General features: G+C 46.0%; 1 protein-coding gene across 1 annotated transcript in view; it reads right to left on the bottom strand.

Annotated features, from left to right (window-relative positions):
* Positions 1-18,064, bottom strand: part of ACBD6 (acyl-CoA binding domain containing 6) — a 71,882-nt gene that overhangs the window by 14,783 nt on the left and 39,035 nt on the right. The window lies entirely within an intron of this gene.

Below are 18,064 nucleotides of genomic sequence, written 5' to 3'. Positions count from 1 at the left end.
GGGTTTTCACTGCTCACTGCTGTCCTCCTGAAGAGTTTAATAACGGAGGAGTGTATCTAGGAGTGCTCCCGGAGCGCCTTGATGAGCGTGTTGCGTAGGGTAAATACTTCTACATCAGGACACTTTTCAAAGCCATCAGGCAGAGGGGTCAGCCTGTTGGCTTTTCCATTTTTTTTTTTTAAACGGCACAAGCTAATGCTTTAAGAGTGTCTTGATGGAATCAGGGAAATTGGATTGTCCCCCCATTTGCTGGCCTAAAACAAGCCTTTTTTTATTTATCCCATTAGAGGAACACAAGAGAAACCTTTTAAATGTCACTAAAATTTTCCCTGCATTGCAAAATCCAGTCAAAAGGGCTTTAATTTTCCCTGAGAACTCTTAAGTAATGCTGGATGTCAAGGTCTAATACGTTGTGTGTTGGGGACCGCCCTCCTCCTGGGCTGCTTCGCCAGGGCGATGCTGCAGGGTTGGTCCTGGCTGCTGGATTTGCACCCTGGCAGCTGCTCAGCTCTTCCCCAGCAGCCCAGATTGTTCTGGGGAAGCAAATACGGAAAAACAGAGAGGGGAGATCAACCTTCCCCTGCACCATTCTGGGACTGCCAAATTTCAGAGCTGGAGCCTCAGCTTGCTAATGGGACAGGCCAGGGGGTTGCGCGGTGCCGCCTGCGCTGCTCCCGGAGTAACCGGAGCCTGGAGTCTATCCCGAAAAGCTGCTGAGAGCCCTGCTGACCCAGGCACAGCTGACAGGGCTGCAGGAGACCATGCGAGCTCTGGCCGTTACCGCTTCCACGTGCAACAAGTTGCTATTAAACTGTGCCTTATTTTGCTCCTAGCAGGGCATGAAGCTAAGCAAGAACCTAGAAATAAACAGCAGTCATACACCTTCATGACAGGAAAACAGAGTTCTCTAGGCACATTTTCGCTGTTTCTTATTTTTCTCCTTTTTTTTTTTGAAGCCTCAAACACACTGAAGCTCCACAGACACTGGGCTACTGACAGCTCCCTGTACTGCCATTTGCAGAGCCCCCAAGGCTAGCATGCGGCCTCCCCATCTTCCCTGTGGGGCTCCCTAATCCATTTTACCAAATGTCAAAAATGTCAAATGTCAAAATTCAGCAGGAAAAATGGAAAAAGCAGTGTGTGTTGGGGGGGGGGGGCAGAAATCCGAATGCAGGATTCTTTGGACCCAGGGCCGTGCTAAAAGGATCATGAGGTGGTGGGCCGCAGGGGGGAGGGAATGGGATGAAGTAGCAGTTCTAATCAAATCAGCTGAAGAAGCTGCAGCCGCTCCGAGTTAACCTTGCCGACGCGGAGCGAGCGGGAGCATGTCTGCGCACACTAACGCGGCGGCGCGTCCTTGACCCCGCCGCGCGCGCCCTCCTCGCGCCGGCAGCACCAGGGGAGCCCGGGGTTGCTGCGGGCGCCTCCGGAGCACCCCGCGAGTCGCTGTCGGCGTGGCAAGGGCAGCTCCGATGCCTGGTTCTGCAGGCGAGCCCGCGGGATTAAGCTGGCGAGAGTTGGGGAAAACGTTTGGAAATTAAGTTAAAAAAAAAACCACAAAAGCAAGAGGAAGCCTCCCATAGAGAAATGTCGTTGCATGGAGCCTGGCAGCTGGGAGAGGCATTACTAACCTCTGCTAATGACCAAGGGCACTAAAGTCACTTTGAAATAAATATTCACTAGGAATTACATGGGTAATCTAAAGGGATTATCCTGCTTTCTTAACAGGTCCATAAACGAAATGTTAAATGGTCTACGCAAGTGTTTGCATTAATTTTGACCCAGATCAACCCTGCTGCTAACAGCCAGGATCGGATTGAATCTGGGGACCGCGCGTCTGCTCCGTGTGGATATTCTTACCAGTTTCCCCCGACTCTCCGCTGCGCGGAAGGAAAACCAGGACTGAGCCCTTGGAAGCCACCAGGCTGCAAGCGCACAGGGAAGGGCCACAAGAGAAACCCACGGCCAGAACAGCAGTCGGCACAAATCCTGCCTGCAGCACAATCCGGCCTCGCTGCCAAAGGCACCTGGGCTCAAAGCTTCATTGCATCCACAGGGAAGAACGGTGGGAGCTGAAACCGCAGCCCCGTGGTGGGAAGGAGACCTGCAGCCCCTTACTAGGGCTAGAAAGTGGGGACAGGGCCTCAAGTGTCCCGCTCCTCAGCTTCCCCATCTGTAAAACGCCATTAACGCCCACGTTATCTAACCGTTGAACGTGGGGGATGTTGCCTGGATGCCTGTGCTTGGGGCAGCCGTGTGCTGCAAGCACGGCACCTTTGCAGCACGTTTGCCGAGGGCTCCCAGAGCAAAACCGCAGCACAGCCTGCAGTTCCCGGCCTTCCTGGTCCGCAGAGGAAAAGATCCGTTCTAAAAACACACAAATGCATTAAACGGCCCCATATAAAAGGCCTGAACTGCCTTTGATTCCAAAGATCATATCAGACTCAAATAGGCAGATGGATATTCATATAATCTTACACGGGGATGCATGAGGATGTCTTACCTGTTTGTGATTCAGAGCGCGAGGCTGTGCATGGGACACGGCGAGCGCCCCAAAGGAATGACGGGAGCACGCGCAGGAGGGGAACGGGATGCCCTGGATTCCTCGGGCAGCCCCAGCACACACACTGCTGCACAGGATCTCCTTGCAGCAGGACCCACTCCCGGCTGCAGCGCGGGGAACACGACCCAGCTCGCAGGCAGGAGGACACAGGGGCCCTCGGCCCAGCCCGAGGTGCATCTCCGATCCGGGCCTGACACAAGGGACCTGTCCCCATGCCACAAACCTGCGTCACCCTTGGCCCATGCACCCGCATCAGGCACCATGCATCCTTCTGTTTCACATATGGAATAGAAGAACCATAAACTCCTTTCAAATCCCCATCTTGCTACTCCTGCACAACCACTAGGCAATAAGCTAGGGCCCTCTTGGAGCAAGGGGAAAAAAGAGACTATGGACAACCACCAAATTAAAAAATCATGGGACATGATTGGGCTGCCTGGAAGTACAGCAACATGTTGGAGCAATGGATCTGAAAAAAAGCAGTCTCTGGGGCCTTCTGGGTTCAGTTGTACCAACTATGGGAAAGAAGAATAAAGTAAGAAGCTGGGACACAGCTCAGAAAAAAGGCCAATAATTAAAAGTTCACCTCCACTGAAGAAGGAAAGAAAGGAATTCAAAATCTCCGCTTGTTTTTATAATCTCCTAAACAACTACTAGAAAAAAAAAAAAAAAAAAAGGTAAAAAGCTGTTCAAGCAATGCAGATCTGTGAAGCCCTACGGGAGGCCCTGCTAAACGCGGGTATCAAGCACCATGGGCTCCTGGAAAAGCTCCTCCGGGAAACTCTCAGCCCATCCAGGGGAACTCCCACTTCTTGCACCTCCAACTCACACCAGAAAGATTTACAATACCCAGAGCTGAATGCAGAGACAACACAGAAGCTTCTCTTGGGGCAGCCTGCAGGAACCTTCCTTTGGCACTGAGGAAGGTCCTGAGAGCACATCAGGACTAGGCAGGTCAAGTCCCTGATGTCAGAGAATGGCCTCGTTTTCAATTTTCCAAACTTGCCAATTTTCAAAGCAGGTAGAGACTGTTGTACTGACTGGATTAAAGACTGAATTGGAATACACAGACACAGATTACTGTATTTCCCTGGGATGACATGGGCTGCAAGGGGAAGGAAAAGTCACACGATGGCAGGGGACAAGGTGCTTTTAGTGCGGAATGCCGTGCCAGGCATGGGAGCGCATTCCTGGGGGGAATGGCTGAAGGGGGAGCTTGAGCACGTTTCCCCGCCACGAAACCTTTTCCACTCTAAGCAGGACGACACATATTTTATTGTTCCCTCTACAAAACTCAGCCCAAACCTCACTGTGACCCTGTGAAGGGAGATGCCTCAAAACCCCAATGATTTTAGGCAGTTCTAGGCGTCATCGGAGCAACTGTGCAGCAGCATAAAATTCCAAGATAGATTGCTCCACGTGGTGGCTTCCACACCTTGAGTGCTCAGGAGACAATACCCTTCCCTGGGAAGAGGCACGGTGCTGTAGAGCGCCGGTACATATTAATTTCTAAAAGAGGATTTTAATCATGCAACGTCCTCTGCAGTCGCACAGAATTTAATCTCATTGCTGACAGTGGGTGATGGGGGAGCATGTTAAGTGGAAAAGTTGTATTCAAGACCTTCCTGCAGATATGTGCTCCGGGCAGTCCCTCGGGAGGAAGGAACCAGCCCAGCGCAGCCCCTCGCACTGCTGTGCCCCTCTGGCCTCCGAGCGTCCCCCTTGCAGCCGCGGGGCCGATACGCAGGCGCCGTCGCAACGTCCTGTGCAAGGTTCAAGTACATGTGGTAACACAGTTAGCATTTATCAAGGCTTACTTTACAAATATTGATTTATTAATCTAGGCAAGACCCACGGATATATGCACATGAGAGTCCCACGTTACAGTCAAAGAAACCGGGGAAGGAAAAAAAAAAAAAAAAAAAAAAAAAAGGCTGATTTACTCAAGGTCAGAGAAGGGATCCAGCCCACAGCTGAAACGCATTTCTGGCTGTGGAGTTGCTAATCCCAAGCTGCGACCATTAGGACATGCTGTCCTCTCCGCACTAGGACCTGCCTCTTGTAGAAGGTGTGTCTTCACCTAGGTCTACTTCTAGTGAAAATCCTTTCCTTGCTTGGAAATCTGGGGAGCAAAAATCCTGAAGAGCCGAAAATCGGAAACCACAAACTCTTCTGGCTACTCACAGCAATGGGACTAACAGCTATTTTTCCCACACCTTCCAGCGGCTTTATCTCGTCCCACTTTTACTAAGGACTGCTTGCAGATGGCTTTACAAGTTCCATTCTATTAAACATTACAGTTTTAAGGACAAAATTCAAAAGGAATTTAAACTTTTTTTTGTTGTTGTTCCATTAGCTTAAATGGGAGCCTAGAAATTAAAGAAGTTCTATTGGGAATCATGAAACAATTTTTTTTTTTAGAAGCTCCCCAGTAACCGAAGTAACGTTACAATCACAGCATGGGATAAAACTCAGTGCTCTTCTTTTTTTTTCTGCTGAAGAAAAATATATTTCAATAGTCTACTAGAAATTGGGACAACTGAAGTGATGGCCCAAATACTATTTTATAAAATCACTACATTTAAATGAAAAACAGTGCATGTTTTCCAATACAAACCTGGTGTCTATGTTCTAAAAAAAAAAAAAAAAAAAAAAGTCAAGCAACTGAACAGAGAAGTCAATAAACCCTTGCCACAATTTTTTGAGTTTAGACCAGCTTTTGACTACTTACAGATAAACTGATCTATTGCTTCAACGAATCTGCCTACTAAATCCTGAGGAAGTAGAATACTGGAGGATGAAAGTTTATAAAACACCGAATGCTCAACCACAGAACTGCAACTCATGTTTGGTCCTGAAGTTTCTTTGGTTGCTCTTCTATTTTGCTCCTAATAACCAGATTCTTTATTTTGTCAATAAAATGTTGAGAAGAAAGTTACCTGTCAGAATGTGTCAGTCATCAGCTTCTTTAATAAATGTGCTATTTATAAAAACAAAGAAAATTCTATTTACTCTGCCCCTTCCAGAAACAAGCCCATTAAGTTTATGGTGCAATTTTCATAATTTTCGTAAGTAGTACTTGAAAAATCTCTTGTGATGACTTCTTGTGATCAAATGCTAATTTCCATCCAAATGCACTCTGGCACAAGTGAAAACAAAATAACGAATAACCTAGCAAATAAGAAATGTTTCATTTGCTGTTTTAGCACCTAATTCAAATGTAAAAACTAAGAAAGTTAATAAACTAGGTTAAACTATATAATCAATGAAGTGAATGTGCACAGATGCTGCATATCCAGTTAGCAAAGAGAAATAAATTTAGTGTAAAGGCTATATTTAGTTGCAAATCATCATATTATAATGGTTACTAAGCAATGTGAATCAACTTTTCCTTAGAAAAATAACTGAGAACTACATTTAAATTGATTATTAAATCAATCAAATCAATCCAAAGCGTCAGAATCTCTCTTATTAGAGTCGTATTTAGAGGCAAGGCTGGTCCCTGTATGGTCTGTCCCCATGAACGGAGCCGTGAAGGCTGCACGGTCCCCTAGGTAGGGTGACTGCTATCGCCCTCGCCGAGGCCAGCGCCAGCCTGTCCATCCAAAAATGACCCCGGACTCTGTGGAGCCCTAATGCAAGCACAGAGCTCTCCCAAACAGCGCGCAGCCTTTAGCACACGGAGCCCGTTAATGCGTCCTATTTTCCTGCATTAATCAACCAAACATTAAAAAGTGGAGCCCTGCAACAATCTGACCCATTTTGAGAGTCCGCTGAAGCCAAACTGACTTTTACTTCTTAAAAAAAAAAAAAAAATACCCGCCCTCCCCCCCCCCCCAAAAAAAAAATTGTGTGTAAATATAAAGCAACCAGTTGCAGGATTAGTTGGATGAGTCCTTGAGCGGATATAATCAGCTTAATGGCAACAAAGATCACAGCACAGTTAGTGCAGCTGTGACACTCCAACATGTCACTGAAGGGAAAGGTTTGCACAAGGCTGCAATAGCCCCTTTATTTCCAGCCCTCTTTTTGTTTTCTTTTCTCTCTCTCTTTTTTTTTTTTTTGCGACACTGCAGTCATCTCCCCATCAGCCATTAGCATGAAAGAATTAAGGAGAGAAGTGGGTAGGGTGGAGCAATTTACGTCCCTGGGTCAGGAGACTTACCTAGCGTCATATAATTCAGTTAAATGGACAAATAAAGTGGTGCTAGCTGTTTTCCAAACACAGGTTAATTGTAACTTAATTCCCACTCTGCTATGGGCTAAAGGGCTGCCTGCTGTTCGATGCTGCTTAATACACAGCTAAATGACTGTCTCTTTTAGGAAAAACATTCTGCAAAAATACTCTTGTGTTCTTACTATTTTACCCTTCTTGCACACACAAAAAACTAAAAGTGATGGTAAGGATCTGGCTTCCCTTAACTAGGCAAATTCATTGCTTCATATTACACCTTCTCTCAATACTATATTGAAAAGATGCAGATAAACACAGTATCTGCAAAGAGAATTTAGTCTGGTTCATAAGAAATTAAGAAGTTCTATTTTCTGGGCTTCTCCAATTAAAATGTTCACTTTTAAACCCAGAATTTCCCCTCTCCCCACCACCCAAACTACTAAAATGCATCCAAATAAGCAGTCACATCTCAATGCAATCACCATTAACTACTCTTCTGCTGGTCTGGGGAATATTGCTTCCCGCAGGAGAAATGCCCTGAAATCCAGGTGAATGACTGAAAACAACGGAGGATGGATACAGAATTCCCATGAATCCTGTTATCCATCGGAAAACGGGAACAGTACGAACTCCATGGGAATGATCCGTTTGCTGTAGCGCGCATTCAGGTCCTCTGATCCCCAAGCTAGTAAACGTCAAGCCTGCACAGCTGCAAAGCAAACAAAAGCTCCCAAGGAAAAGGCATTTCTGTTCTGTTTCCAGAATAAAGATCTTCCCTAGCACTGCAATGTTTCAAAGGCTTTTCTATAAATCAATGTTGAGGACTCCGTGGCACTTTCCATTGAGAATCCAAGTGTGCTGCCTCCTTCTTAGCCAAAACTCCCTTTGCTTGCTCCAAAATGTCAGCTCAACACCCCCCGTCACTCCCCTCACCAGAAATAGCTGCGTTTCAGCAGTTCCACATCTATATAATTTGTAAAGTGCTAAGCAAATAAGCACACTCTCAAATGGAAAATGAGATTGACAGTCTATCTGGCACTGAGCTTCCAAACCTACCAGGAACGTCACGGAGCCAGATCTGCACACGTCAAGCCCATCATCTTACGATGCTTTCAGAATTTTGCTTTTTGTGACTCCGCAAAACACGTCTCTGGAACCATTATATGAATTAGTTGGACAGCGGGCGGTGGGGAGGAGGAGCGCGTATGAAGAGCAACGCACCCCCCTGCGAGGACGTTTGAAGCATCTGGCTCGGAGATATTAAGAAAGGAAAGAAAAATTAATCATGTTGGCTGAGGAAAAAAAAGAAAAAGCCTGGCATCAGCACAGCTACGTTGTCATAAGGCAGATATTAATAATGCGAACCCCCAGGGAACGCTCCGACATCTGAAAGAGCCACTTGTTGGCTATCACAACGTGGATACGCTTAACTGATGCCTCCCCAAAACCTGCTGATTCTTAGGCTAAAACACTGCTTTTTTTCTTTTTTTTTTTTTTTTTGCCACAAAATGAGCCCTCCCAGTGCTAAAGATAAAATATTTGCTGCGTTATTCTCTTTTCCTGGCCGATATTAAGGCAGGCAATACCCCTTGCTGCTCACGATCACGGGCTCTCCGCCGCAGCAGAATGGAGGGGGGACCAGTGCAGAAATCTTGGCTCTTGATGCTATGGATAACAGCTAATCGGGATGGCAGGAAGAGGGAAAACGAGAAGAAGGTTATTCTGGAGATTCCCAGATAACTCTCTTCAAAAGACTTTGCCAGTGGGGGGACCTGGGTAGGTGTTTGCCACTTGAATATTTTATAGCCGTGTAGCCTTGCTGCCTAAGTGATTATGAAGGACATTTAAGAGAAATGGAGGGGAAAACTGGTTGAGTATTTCAAAGAGAGGAGAAGCAGAAAGGGCTTTGAGAGAACGGCACATAAGGGGCAAAAGCAGAACACAGTACCACAATATCGGGGCTATGTCCTGAAACTGCATTTGAAATATCAATTCTCAAGCCTAGAGTAGGACATAAATTTGGTAACATAAAAACAAGGTGTTAATACTAATGACCTACTGAGCAGTAACAATAACTAGAACTTGCATTTTCAAGAGGATTTATTTAGTCAGCAAAGCACTGCAAAAATCTTTTCTTCTAGCTCTGGTTGCTTCTCCAGAACTACTACAATCTTTCTTGCCTAGTGCCTTGAAAGCAAACATGTTTAAAGAACCACTAATCTGCTTGTATTTGGGATCAGACACCCGCAATATCATCTTCCATGCACTGCCTCATCACTCAGAACCAGCAGCCGCCAGCTACGACCCCGGATTCCCAAGATTTGCAGGGCTGACTCACTGAAACGTGGCACCAGCTACTAACTTCAGTGCCACGAGGGTGAAATGATGACTGAGGAGGAATCAGAAAGGTCTCAGCTCGATGCTCAGAAGCTCTTTGGATGATACAGCAGGCAGGGCAGAAACAGTAGCCAGGCGCAAGGCTGAGAGTGTCACCCCCAGTGTCACTATCAGTGCCACTATCAGTGCCTCCAGTTGCTTAAACCAGAAGTAATTTTGCAGCCAGATGACTGTATTTTTAAACCACCCTATCCCAAGAGGAAGCCTTCTCTGCTCTGGGTACAGCTGTGATACATTCCTATGCAAATGATTCAATTTTCTCTGTTCCTCTATGAAAAGTCTCCCATTTCTTCCCCATCATTGAATTTATCTCCCAATGGACTTGATTTTAAAGCAATATTTGCAGGATTTTTTTTAACTGATCACAAAAAGTGTCACATTCAGCCCTGATATATCCAAATAAAACTCCAATCAATTTGAACAGGGGTATTCATGTATGTATTTTTCACCATCAGTCCTTACTGCTGATAACTTACCATCTTTTAAACCTGCAGTGAGCCACGGTTCCCATGTCACTGCTCTCTGGCATTGCTTAGGGAAGCGACAAGCTGAGAATTCCAGCTTTACACTGATCTTTCACTTTCTCCCATTTTCATTCCCTCAGCCCTCCCATTACTCTTCCCTGTTGAACTGCATCTGATGGCCAAGATGAAGTCTTTGGGATAGGGATGGTCTTTGCTCTTGCTTGATGCCTTATTGGAATGATTTCTACTGGCTCTAACAGCCAAAATACGCATGAAGAGCTCAGGACAAAACTGGGACTATCATTATTTATGTACCAACTTATAGCCCCTGCCTTGCTTGGTGCGTAAAAGCACTGCGGTCACTGCAACCAGGCAGAGGACTGGGCAGAGCAGCAAACATCAGAGCTCCATGAGAGAAGCACTGAAGCTAGAAATAAAATAAAATAAAATAAAATAAAATAAAATAAAATAAAATAAAATAAAATAAAATAAAATAAAATAAAATAAAATAAAATAAAATAAAATAAAATAAAATAAAATAAAATAAAATAAAATAAAATAAAATAAAATAAAATAAAATAAAATAAAATAAAATACAGACCTAAGTGAATGGTACATGCTAGTTGACATTTTCAGTTTTAGGCCCTTACTTACTTACAATTCCCACAAAAACGTCCTGCAGAAGTTGGGTTGCTGAGACATGGGCACTGGAGAAAGGACCCAAACGACTGAGAGGACATCAAACGCTGGAGCAGGAACCCAGAAGGGTTGTGGGATCTGTATCCTTGACGATATCCGAAACTCACCTGGACACGGCCTTGGGCAACCTGACCTAAGTTGGTCCCATGCCGAGCAGGGGATGGACCCGACACCTCCAAAAGGCCCTTTGAATCCAAATCATTCCAGAGTTCCAGCTAGCTGGTGGTTTGTTTTGAAGGTGCAGCTACTTCCCAGTAGTGCCCAACAGTGCCACTCGCTACTCAAATATAACCTTTTAGTATCTTCTCATTGAAATCAAAGGTGCTTCTTCAGGGCTGCCGAATCCCTTGTCTGCCCAGCACAGTGTGCCCAAGGGGCCCGTTCTGGGGCAGACCTACCTGCAGGGCTTCGCCAGGACAGAGAGTTCTGGGCATTAATAGCTTGAACTTTCTGGCACTAGGCAAGCAGATCTAGCCTCCGACTCAGGTTTCATCTACCCGGTCTGACAGTGATTAAAAACTGAGTTCAAAAGAGAAATAATTAAAAAGAAGGACGCTGACATTTCCTGCACGCAGGTAACCCTGCCTCTGGCCAAGGCCAAGCACGTGGTGGGATTTCTCTGTAGCCTACTGCAGCCTATTGCTTTCTGAAAGACTATTCCTGTCCTCCTCCTGTCCTGAAGAAAGCCAACCAGCCAGATTTCCTTCTTTACCATTTTCCATTTTATTCATTAATCATTATCCTGCTTTGGGGGCCACGCTGCAAGGGGGACATTTCTCATCTGATCATGAAGCCAGGGAAGGAGAAGTGAATACTTCCTTCCTCTCCTCCCCACCAGCCATGCGCACCCAACTCAACCGCAAGGGAAAGCTACGAGTTTTCCAAGGTTTCAATGAAGGGACTGGAGCTACGGCTACCTCCAGCCGCTTGGCTCCATCTCCACCCCAGAGCTCCACACGGCTCCGTGGCATCCTCTGGGGCATGTGCAAGCTACGGCCAAACCACTGAAACAACCTGAAACAACTCCCCATTCCTCTTCCTTTCCTTAAAAAAAAATACAGCTGGACGTAGAATACAGGAAGGAAGCACTCATTGTAGGAAAAAAATACCAGTTAAAAACCTTGTAAACTGGTGTGTTGGAGCACCTCGTTTAGAAAAGCCACTTTTTATCTGTAGGGTAAGTAACTGTCATCCAATCAGAGCAGCAACATGCACCAGAGAAGATGATAATATTTTGGGGGGTAGTTATTTTAAGCTTACTAAATTCAAGACTATACCCTGCAAATTAATTTTCAATGGTGACAGACGTTACCTGGCTAGGGATGTTACTGTTAATAGCCAGAAAAGATCCACTTAATTACTTTTCAGTTTTAGTAGTAGAAGGCAAAGAAATCTTATTTTTTTCTGAGCAGTTTCATGCCCGTTTCATTTCATCTAGACTGCAATATCTGTTTAATTTCATTTGATACGTTTTCTTAGGGCTTTTTAACTACCATGAACATGACAGATACAAGAAAAATCACTCAAACCCAAAAAAGCTCCCAAAACTCAAGATGGGTAAATGACAGTGGCCAACGCAATTTTCTTTCTGGTGCCTGCTGTGCGCAACTGTATGTTTTTAATTACCCTGGGAACTGTTTTGATCATGTCCAAGCAGGATAACAGAACAAGGCACGAGCCAATAATCTGGGTACAAATCTGGAGAGCAGAGCCCCTGACCTGAGGAGGAGGAGGACAGAGACCGTGCCGTGAATGAGACAGTGAGAAACAAGCGGAGCACTGAATATTAATATGATTATTGAACAGTTACCTTATTTACTCTATTCTGTCCACGTTATCATATAAAGCAAGTGTCTTAGAGTGGAAAACTGGAGGCATTTTCTGGAGACAGTTTCAAAAGGGTATGTAGGTACAACAGCCATTTATATAAATCTAAATATCAAGAACTGCTTATTAAGGTAAAACCTGAAAGCTGACTGGACAAGATGCTTGACCTGCACATTTAAGCCTTAAGACCAGAGGCCTTTTGAACATTTTGGCAGGTCTTTGAACTCTTGAATAGATGCTTTAGTGTTATCTGGTAAGGGGAGCTGCAGGTACGTCAAACTAAGTCACAGGCTGCAATTTCCATCGCGCTTTCCAAGCTGCCTTGAAGTACATTGGCAGAACAACATGCATCGGGGACGTGTCAAATGCTGACCACAGCAGCATTTGTCCTGGGCAGAGAGGACAGCAGCCTGCAGGACAGTTGGATCTGCATACACGTTGCATTCATAACAAATGGATGGGGGGAATATTGCACTTCAAAAACGAACATCAGTTGAAGTACCTGCTTAGGTATTCAGAGAAGCTTCCTGGGTTGTTAACGCTGACCAATATTTCACTACCAACTGCTGGGTGAGGCTGTGTGCACTACAGAGCACCACAGTCTCAGGCTGGTACCTCAGGCTTCTTCCCCTGGCTTAGAGGTTAATGGCATCAGCGTTATAATCGGCCCTCCAAGTCCTCCTGGAGGCTGGTGCTTGGATAATGACTGCAGGAGGCAGCCACCAGAGCAAATGGTGCCACGTGCACAATGAAAACGGAAAATTTAAATATCGGGTCAGCAACACAGGTGCATCTTTAGGTAGAGAAAAAAATGCATTATTCGTATTACAGCATAGGCCCACTGTATGTATTACATTACATGGACAAACAGAGAGAGCATTTTGGAGGTCACAGACACCGACTGCTGTTCTGAGGAACAGGTGGAACCCCATCTCCCTTTTGTTGCTTTCTCTAACACTACACATCTACCTTAATGATTATTTATACTTTACTCTTCCAACTTTCCTCTCTCCTTTTATGTAAACATACTATAAATAAAGACTTGGCATGAAGCCCATCAATCTATTGCTCAGTTCCCCTGATCCTAAAGGTCTTTCTCTGGACAAGCTGTGATTTAGCTCCAAGTTCCTGTAAGTCTTAGCAAATTCTTCTCACCTCCATCAGCTCTAATGTGACACATGCCCTTGTGCTACTTGAGAGGGAACTGAATCTTGAGAAGCTGGATCCAAATCCATGCTCTTTCAGAAGGACTTCGTGGAGCTCTTCATGGGCTACCACCTCGTGCGGCTCCCAGGAATCCTTTACAAGTTCCATGGGGTTTTGGAGGGAACCTGGCAAGAGTCACCACATACTGTACATGCCACAGGACTCTGCCCTTAACAAGACCAGGACCTCTGGCCAGTGGCAGATAATCCGTCACTATAAGCCACTTGTATTCAAGCCAGATATTTATTGCTATTGATCTGCCTGGTCCTAGTGAAAGACTTTTGTTCTCCCAACCCGGGACTTTGACCTCAATTAAGTTATGAATTTCAATCCGATAGACTGCTCCACTTACCCTGCTGCTCTCCCTGACTGGATTAATTAGAATTAGCTAGGCTGGGAGTCACCCCGAGCGCCTCATGGATCATGTTATTTTAATAATAAATAAAGAGACAGCAGTAGCATACAAGGAAGGATTTTGAAAGATTGTTCATCCAAGAGCATCATTCAGGACCTGCCAATACTAATTTCTCTGAGTTTGATTACCTCATTTGCTTCTTTTTATTTCTATTCATTAATTGAGTTTTATCCCCCATTACTTCAGCTCCCCAAATGTGCTCTTCCTCTAAAGGAACCAGAAGCACACTGCACTGCTCCCAAGTTTCATTACTGCAGCTCATCAAAAGTACAGTTAGCAGGAATGGAATAGTCATTAAGCATTTAATAATCTAATAGTGCTGAGAAAATATATATATAATAGGGGGAGGGGGAAGAGACGACTGGGGGACAGGGCAAGCCCATCCATTGCTACCATGCAGGCACTAAGAACTCTCTGTAGAGGACGTTAGTTGACTGGTGGACAAAACTGATTGCCTTCAAGAAGGCAACACTAACACTGGAGAAAAGGTACAGCTTTCAGGGTATTTTCTGACATTATAATAATGCCTTTGGAATGACGCTACAATGCCTAAAATTCCACAGAGATTTGCTTGCAAAGGGGAAGTTTTTGAACTAGCAAGCCGAGCTCTTATAGCTACGTTGTCCTTAGCACTTCTCTTTCTGTATCAAGGCAGTAACACACTTGAAGTCGGGTTATGGAGTATGGTGCTGAAATGGATCGTCCCAGCCTTTCATGTCACAGCCACATTACAGAGCTATTGACCCATAAACGTACACTTATTTATCACACTCGTTTTCACGTTTAATTGACTGGAACAGAAGAAACGGATTTAGAAGATGGAAGACCACTGATTTTTTCAGAAGCCGGTACCCAGCTTACAGATAGCCAAGTCTTGACTCAAGAAGTAGTTCACAACAGGGCTTCAGCGATATTTATTTCAACCGAGTAGAGCCTTGCTCCCATTTCAACACAAGCATCTAAGTTGTGACAACCATTCTGCCTGCTAAATAAAGTTACTCCAGGATAGGGTGTACCCGTTTTGTTCCCAAAGGGAGCAGCCAAGCAGTGGCTTCCCAAGAGGTTGGCTTAGACCTTGGAGACCCCTCGCTAGCAGTGCACATCGTTTGCCAAAGGGCTGTTGATACGTCCTGTCAGCTAAGGCTTTTAAACAATCCCGTTCTTGCACTGACAGGTTCTTACACTGACTCAGGTTCTTGCATTGACAAACAGCTGAGTATGAAAGACAACCGAATAACTGATCCCTTCGCCCAGTCGAGGGTGATCGCTGAATCCCCAGCACGGGTCCGGCTGGGACTCGGCTTCTTCCATCCACACATGTGTGAAGGGGGAAGCAGGCCGAGATCACACATCTTCCAAGGCAGCAAACCCAAAAGCTGCCTGCAAAACACTGCAGAAGGACCTCACACAGCGACAGGTGAACGACCGCGCTGATAAATACCGAGTAACGCGCAGGCGGAGGAGCCACCCAAGCAGTGGGCGCTGAACGAGCTATCACCGCTTCACAAACAGATTTGGAGCTATAATACAGTTCTGTTATAACACCAGCTCAATATGCAATGGTAAGGCAAACAAAATAAGGCATTAGAAAAGTGCAAACCAGAAAACTTCATTATATCCCTTTGTTAAAGCTCATGGTGCTCAGGCTGTAGGTGCTATATGTGACACGCTGCTCCTTTCACCTCTAATTGAGCAGAGAGATACTAAAAAAGATTCAAAGAAAAGTGACAGAGAGGAGCAAAATTACAGAACCAGCTTCCAAAGGAGGAAAAAACAAACAGATTAAACTTCTCAGTAATGAAGGGCAATATGAGGGAGGCCTATGAAGTCAAAAGCACCACAGAGGTAAGCAGAGGAACGATGATTCCTTGTTTCACATTATAGCAGGACTACGTCGTATCACAGAAAATGACTGTGCATTTGTTTTGGACTTGCCAAAAACAGACAGAAGTGCAGAACTCGCACTGGCTTAAAATGCTGGAAATCCGAGCAGGGATAAAGGAAACTTATGAAAGAAAAATCCACGAGCAAAAGATAACACCTCTGGTTCAGAAAGCATCCAAGCCGCAAACTTCTGAGAAATACAAAAAATCCCACTGTAAGTGTGCCCTGGTCTGTCCCCTGAGCATGCACCATTCCTTGCACACTGACAGCCATTCTCACAGATACTGAAATACAAACAAGTAGAGATGGTGAAATCCTCCTAAATTAGTTTTGTCATTTTGAGTGTTTCAGTTCTAACCCAAAGAGCCAAGCAGCAGTTAAATGCAGAAATCTTCTTTAAAAATCTGAACAAAATAATCATAAAATTGTATTTGCCCAACATTTAAAATGCTAGAAAAAAAAAATTGAAAAAAAGGCCTTTGTGCTAAAACTGCAAATTCAAGAAGCCCAAATGTTACACTCATTTTTCTCTCTTTAAGCAAGCAGAAAGAGATGGCCACCAACAACAGATGAGTATCTAAATTCCACTTGGGAAGTAAAATTGGACTTTCCCCACACTGAAAAACCCTCAGGCAAAAGGTGAGCGGTGGAATTTAACTCTTTCAAAACAGGGAAAGTTCTTTCAAGTGGCTGAATTCCAAAGAGGGGGAAAAAAAAAAAAAAAACACCCCCACACAAATTTTAGGAGCCCTGTCCCCTGAGCAAAGAGCAGCTGAAGTGTTAGGCTAAGCGGGGTCCCCTGGCACCAAGAGGTGGCACCTAGGATATGGGAAAGGTAGCCCGGCTAAGGCCACTTGTGTGATTCTGTGATCACCTGAAAAACCAGCTCAGCTGCCAGTTGCAGCCCTCTTTGTGAGCTAACCAAACACCTTAATGAGGGATTGAAGCATTTCCAATAATGCCTTTACAAATTACAGGTGATTTAACCTAGCTTATTTTAAAGGTGACCCTGGGACCAAGGGACAAAAGGGCTTGGGACCATCCCATGTCCTCCCAGGGAGGCATTCAAGGCAAGTTAAGCCTCCTTTGCACATCTGCAAGGAGGAGGAAAGTCAGCAGGGAAGGAGCCACCTGCTGCTGCTCCGCACAAGGATCCCTGCCTGCACAAAAGCTCCCTCGTGGAGTCTCTGTCATAGAATCACAGAATGCTTAAGGTTGGAAGGGACCTCTAGAGGTCATCTAGTCCAACCCCCCTGCACACGCAGGGTCACCTAGAGCACGTGGTACAGGACTGCACCCAAGCGGGTTTGAAGATCTCCAGAGAAGGAGACTCCACAACCTCTCTGGGCAGCCTGTTCCAGGGCTCTGTCACCCTCACTGTTAAGAAATTTTTCCTTAAGTTCCTGTGGAACTTTTGATGCTTCAGTTTCTGGCCATTATCTCTAGTTCTGTCGGTGGCCACCAGTGAAAAGAGGCCAGCACCATCCTCCTCACTGCCTCCCTTGAGGTACTTCTAGACACTGCTCAGATCCCCTCTCAGCCTTCTCTTCTCCAGGCTGAACAGACCCAGCTCCCTCAGCCTCTCCTCATAGGGCAGATGTTCCAGGCCCCTGATCATCCTTGTGGCCCTGCGCTGGACTCTCTCCAGCAGCTCCACATCCCTCCTGTACTGTGGGGCCCAGAACTGGACACAGTACTCCAGATGTGGCCTCACCAGGGCTGAGTAGAGGGGCAGGATCACCTCCCTCGACCTGCTGGAGACGCTGCTCTTAACGCACCCCAGGATCCCATTGGCCTTCTTGGCCACGAGGGCACACTGCTGCCTCTGTCTGCGGAGGCCCTTTCAAACACTACTGCAGGTGGAGGCTGGGAGGCCCGTGCAGATCGGCACGGCTCGGCAAGGCACCAAGCGCGCTGCTGCGAGGCCCTGGCTCACACGACTCCGCGGACCTGAGGGAACACAGGCTGCGTGCAGCATGCGGGCAGAAGCAAAGGGACAGTGCAGCCAAATCCAGCATGCCGAGCAGCAGGAAGCACCCTGTCCTTTCCACAAGTATGGCTTCCACTGGGGAGGCTTAGGGGGTCTTCAGAAGCTGTCAGAGGAAGCATGGAGAAATCTCCTTCCTCGCCCAGAAGATACCTGGAGCTGCAGCAAATAATTTGCAGGTGCTTCTGCTGAAAGGGACTGTTCTTGCAGTAGGCAAAATCAGCATCTGCTGAGTGGAGACCATTTAACATTCAACCTGCTGCCAACCTCCGTTCCACGGAGAGACCCGCAGGAGCGACATGGAGCTGTGCTGCTTCCAATAACCGTGGGACTGGCACCAAGTCAACGCTTTAATGTAGAAAGCTCCCCTCTGTCCCCGAGCCCATCCTTCCTTTCCCTTGCCTAGGGGATTTCGGGGTGTCCGGAGAGAAGGGGCACAAGCTTCGGA

The sequence above is a fragment of the Tinamus guttatus genome, unplaced genomic scaffold (genome assembly GCF_059628265.1).
Source record: "Tinamus guttatus ecotype Peru unplaced genomic scaffold, ASM5962826v1 Tinamus_guttatus_pri_ptg000215l, whole genome shotgun sequence".
NCBI classification, from domain to species: Eukaryota; Metazoa; Chordata; class Aves; order Tinamiformes; family Tinamidae; genus Tinamus; species Tinamus guttatus.
The sequence above is the reverse complement of the archived record's forward strand: the minus strand, read 5'-3'. Positions and strand labels throughout refer to the sequence as shown.